We start from the raw sequence: 6,000 nt of genomic DNA, 5'->3' as shown, positions 1-6,000 counted from the left end.
ATGACTAGTGTTGAGCATTCCGATATTGAAATATCGGGTATCGGCCGATATTCGCGGTATCGGAATTCCGATACTTAATTCCGATACTTTTGCAATATCGTATACCGGAATCGGAAGTTCCCATAATGCAATGAGCCATTTTCATTTTATTCAGCCAATGAGGATCCTAAGAAGTGTGGGCACATCCTGTTAGGCATGTAGGCATCTTAACTAATGGCATGGCTGTGATTGGCTGCTGAAATGATGTCATGATGCACTATAAAAGCCGCCGCCGCCATTTTGAGCTCACTCTGCTGTGAATTCAGTTAGGGATAGGACGCTGTTGTTCTGAGGGACAGTTTTAGCTACCTATTTGCTCTATACTGCTTTACCCAAGCTACTTTCTAAATCACTGTGCCTTGCAGCGCTAGTGCACAGTTCCCTGTGCTGTTCACCGCTGTCTGCAAGGTCTGTGTGTGTGAGTGCAGCTCACCCTGTAGTGTGTGCTTCAGCCACGTCTGGTTGTAGTGCACTCAGTGTGTGTCACTGCCTCATACATTGTCCTTTTTTGCCAATTCATAATTTTTCCTGATATCTCCTATTAGTGTGGTGGTTCCATCTGTATTCAGCTAAATTGGTTCCAAACACACTATATAGGAGTAGATAGAGAAATTTTTTTCCGTCTTGCAGCACTAGTGCACAGTGCTCTGCATCTGTACTGTTCACCGCTGTCTGCAAGGTCTGTATGTGTGAGTGCAGCTCACCCTGTAGTGTGTGCTTCAACCACGTCTGGTTGTAGTGCACTCAGTGTGTGTCACTGCCTCATACATTGTCCTTTTTTGCCAATTCATAATTTTTCCTGATATCTCCTATTAGTGTGGTGGTTCCATCCGTATTCAGCTAAATTGGTTCCAAACACACTATATAGGAGTAGATAGAGAAATTTTTTTGGTCTTGCAGCGCTAGTGCACAGTGCTCTGCATCTGTACTGTTCACCGCTGTCTGCAAGGTCTGGTGTGTGAGTGCAGCTCACCCTGTAGTGTGTGCTTCAACCCCGTCTGGTTGTAGTGCACTCAGTGTGTGTCACTGCCTCATACATTGTCCTTTATTGCCAATTCATAATTTTTCCTGATATCTCCTATTAGTGTGGTGGTTCCATCCGTATTCAGCTAAATTGATTCCAAACACACTATATAGGAGTAGATAGAGGAGCCCTTCTGCAGCATTGGGCCCTGCAGCCCCAGCCAGATTAGTATTAGCCTATTTTTTGCAGCCTCATCTATTGCATTGTAGGTTACCTTCCTACATTGTAATAGCTACAAAAAGTTTGTGATACTATCGTTATTACATCTTTAGGCACATCCAGTGTCTTTTTGTGACAAAAAAAAACCTAAATAAAGTTCACCAAACACTCCACTTTACAGTTGTGTAGGCCACATTAGCTCATATTAAAATCTAGTCCACACTTTATAAAATTAGTGTTTCTTATACCTGTTAGCAGCTGTTCAGGAATAAGCACACTAAGCCCTTAGTACTTTTCTGCCTATCTTTATCAGTCTACCAAGATGAAGAAGGCAGGGAGTAAGGCATGTGGTCGTTGGCGTGGAGTTTCTGCAGGGAGAGGACGTGAGGATTCTGTGCCTGCAGGGAGAGGACGTGGGGATTCTGTGCCTGCTGCGGGCACCAGTGACTCAGCATCCCCCAGTTTTACCAGGGAACAGTCCTTTATGCGCAGCTTTGTAGGAGCTAGCCGTACCCCACTGCTGCGCGAGGACCAAATTGAAGCCGTTGTCGGATGGATGGCAGCTAACGCATCGACTTCAATTAGTTCCAGATCCTCTCAGGTCCTGAGCACTGAAGAGCACCCATCTGTCTCTTCACCACCTGCCAAATTGCCCAGGCAGTCAGAGAGCTCTGGACAGGAGCCATCTCTACTTCTGTTCTCTGAATCTCTTGGCTTGGAAAGAGGGGGCCAGCCAAGCAGAATTCTAGAATTTGAAGAAGAGGTAGTATGCAGTGATGCGCAACCGTTTTGTCTCTCTGAATCTGAAGAGGCGGGTGGGCCAGTGCCTATGGTCAGCAGCACACCTCAGTACGCATCTGATGATGAGACTCAGGTGCCACTTTCTGGTGCGTACTGTGCTGTCGAGACTACCCAGGAGAAGCAGTTGTTTGAAGAGGGTGGTGTAGATGATGAGGTCCTTGACCCATCATGGCGTGAGGGACAGGAAGGTGGTGGGAGCAGCTCTGAGGAAGAGATTCCCCGAACGGCCCAAAAAGGAGGGAGAGGGAGGGGGCAGACTTGGTTGCCTGTAGCCTCCACTTCGGCACCCATTAGGAGCATGGCTCTTCCAAAATCCAAAGCGGGCGCTCCCAAGACTTGCAGTGCCTGGTCCTTTTTTGACACAGTTGCAGATGACATTTGCTTTGTCAAATGCAAGCTTTGTAATCAGAAGGTGAAAAGAGGGAAAAGTGTCAGCAACCTCAATACCACAAATATGTGGAAACATGTGCGGACCAAGCACGTGGTGGAGTTACAAAAACACACTGAAGACCTAGGCCAACCTACAGCGCCACCTACCACCTCTTCAGCTCGTGTTGTAGCCTCTTCCTCCAGCTCACACACAGCTGGTTCGGCTTCCTCACAGGATCGCCATGGAAGAATCTCTGGCACTGTTGTACAGAGACACAGTGTAATTCCACCCACAGCACCACTTTCCCAGTCATCCTCACACTCCCAGGCCAGTCTACAGCCATCGTTAGCACAGGCATGGGAGAAAAGGCGCCCATACTCGGCAAACCACCCCCGAGCACAGGCTCTGAATGCTGGCATTGCTAAACTACTGGCCCTTGAAATGCTATCATTCAGGCTGGTGGAGACTGACACATTCCGTAACTTTATGGCATTGGCAGTCCCACAATACAACGTACCCAGGCGCTTTTATTTCAGCAGGCAAGCCGTCCCTGCCCTGCAACATCATGTGGAGGGAAAAATTAAACATGCGCTACAAAACGCCATCAGTAGCAAGGTCCACCTGACCACTGATGCGTGGACCAGTAAGCATGGACAGGGACGATACCTTTCCCTCACTGCCCATTGGGTAAATGTTGTGGAGCCGGGTACAGATCTTGAGAGTGGCGCTGTACGTGTTCTGCCAACTCCAAGGATTGCAGGAATCCAGTCTGTACACATTGACTCCTCCTCATACTCCAGTTCCTCTGAATCAGCGCTGCAGGAGCCGTCACGGTCTACCTCCACATCGACCCGTGAACGGTTACCTGTTATGATGACCGATATGAGCACAGCCGTGGCCAAACGTCAACAGGCCGTATTAAAATTAATTTCTTTGGGGAATCGAAGCCACACAGCGCAGGAGCTCTGGAATGCCATCAAGCAGCAGAGCGACGTGTGGTTTGTGCCAGCGAATCTCCAGCCAGGCATGGTAGTGTGTGACAATGGCCGAAATCTGGTGGCAGCTCTGGGCCTAGGCAACCTCACTCACATCCCATGTCTGGCACATGTGCTCAACTTGGTCGTGCAGAGTTTTTTGAGGGACTATCCGGATCTTGATGCACTGCTTCACAAGGTCCGCATAGAGTGCGCTCACTTGCGGCATTCCAGCAATGCAAGATCACGCATTGCAGCTCTGCAGCGCCGATTACGTCTTCCGGAACATCGCATCATATGTGACCTACCCACCAGGTGGAATTCAACGTTACATATGTTGGAGAGGTTGTGTGAGCAGCAGGCAGCAGTAATGGAGTACCAGCTGCAGCAGGCGCAAACAAGTCGCAGTGCGCGCCGTTCACACTTCACCACCACTGAGTGGGCCTCTATGAAGGACATTTGCACACGTTTTGCGTGCCTTCGATTATTCCACGCGGATGGCGAGTGCAGATGATGCACTAGTCAGCATGACTATCCCCCTTATCTGCCTGCTTGAAAAAACACTGCAAGCACTAAGGGACGAGGTTTTGGAAGAGGTGGAGGATGAGGAGTCACAAATGCCATCTGCTTCTCTACAGTCTGCGCAACGTGGTTCCTCACAAAGGCCTAGGCAGGGGACACTTTGTGAGGAGGATGAGGAGGAGTCAATGGATGAGGAAGACATCTGTCCAGAGGAGGGAGGTACACAATGCTCTAGTAGTCAGTATCTAGAGCGAGGGTGGGGTGATGCAGAGCAGGCAGAGATCATGCCTCAAGCAGGGGACAGCGTTTCTTGGCCAGTTGGCAGTCTGCAGCACATGGTTGATTTCATGCTGCAGTGCCTGAGAAACGACCGCCGCATCGCCCACATTCTCAACACGGCTGATTATTGGGTGTCCACCCTCTTAGATCCTCGCTACCGGGACAACTTACAAAGCCTCATAACACCGTTGAACCGGGAGCGTAAAATGCGGGAGTACCAAGACGCACTGGTGCATTCCATCATGTTCTCCATTCCAACCGAGAGCAGTGCTGCTAGTGCTTTACAAAGCAGCTCAGTGCGTCGAGGCAGTGGAGGAAGCTCTGCACAAAGAGGGAGCAGAAGCAGCGCCTCAGCACAAGGCAAGACCACTATGGCCGAAATGTGGCAAAGTTTTGTGTCCCCGCCACCACAAATGTCTACACCATCACAGACGGCTCCAGTCAGCAGGAGGCAACGTTTCCGTCAGATGGTGACAGACTACATGTCTTGCCCTCTTAGTGTACTCCCAGACGGCTCTTCTCCCTTCAAGTTTTGGGTCTGTAAGCTGGATACATGGCCAGAGCTTAGTCAGTATGCATTGGAGGTGCTAGCTTGCCCTGCTGCTAGTGTATTATCGGAACGCGTCTTTAGTGCCGCAGGAGGTGTACTAACAGACCGTTGCATGCGACTATCCTCCGATAACGTTGACCGGCTTACTTTTCTCAAAATGAACAAGGCCTGGATCTCTCATGAATTTGCCAGTCCTCTTCCAGAATAAATAATTGGTTGGCAACAGTATCCAGGTCTCCTGTTCTGTTCATGTTTCTACCACCTGAACTGTAATCCCTGAGCTCCAACACCGCCAGTTGGCGCTCGGAAGTGCCGTCTGCACAGTCAACACTTGCTGCGGTGTTATTGGGGTTCAGTAACGTCAGCTGTTCCCCTGCTGTGTTCACGGCAATTTCTCCTGCTCTGTCCATATTCACTGTGCTACTTATTTAAAACTTGCTCCAATTACACCTCTGGCTCCTCTCTGTTTTCATTCTTATCCCTGGGCTCCAATACCGCCAGTTGGCGCTCGGAAGTGCCGTCTGCACAGTCAACACTTGCTGCGGTGTTATTGGGGTTCAGTAACGTCAGCTGTTCCCCTGCTGTGTTCATGGCAATTTCTCCTGCTCTGTCCATATTCACTGTGCTACTTATTTAAAACTTGCTCCAATTACACCTCTGGCTCCTCTCTGTTTTCATTCTTATCCCTGGCTCCAACACCGCCAGTTGGCGCTCGGAAGTGCTGTCTGCACAGTCAACACTTGCTGCCGTGTTATTGGGGTTCGGTAACGTCAGCTGTTCCCCTGCTGTGCGGACGGCAATTTCTCCTGCTTTGTCCACATCCACTGTACTACACATTTTAAAGTTGCTCCAATTACACCTCTGGCTCCTCTGTTTTCATTCTTATCCCTGGGCTCCAGCACCGCCAGTTGGCGCTCGGAAGTGCTGTCTGCACAGTCAACACTTGCTGCCGTGTTATTGGGGTTCGGTAACGTCAGCTGTTCCCCTGCTGTGCGGACGGCAATTTCTCCTGCTTTGTCCACATCCACTGTACTACACATTTTAAAGTTGCTCCAATTACACCTCTGGCTCCTCTGTTTTCATTCTTATCCCTGGGCTCCAACACCGCCAGTTGGCGCTCAGAAGTGCCGTCTGCACAGTCAACACTTGCTGCGGTGTTACTGGGGTTCAGTAACGTCAGCTGTTCCCCTGCTGTGTTCACGGCAATTTCTCCTGCTCTGTCCATATTCACTGTGCTACTTATTTAAAACTTGCTCCAATTACACCTCTGACTCCTCTCTGT

This window comes from Phyllobates terribilis, unplaced genomic scaffold, assembly GCF_046119375.1.
Source record: "Phyllobates terribilis strain yellow unplaced genomic scaffold, ASM4611937v1 Scaffold_34__1_contigs__length_13252353, whole genome shotgun sequence".
Taxonomy (NCBI): domain Eukaryota; kingdom Metazoa; phylum Chordata; class Amphibia; order Anura; family Dendrobatidae; genus Phyllobates; species Phyllobates terribilis.
This window is presented reverse-complemented; position numbering follows the sequence as displayed.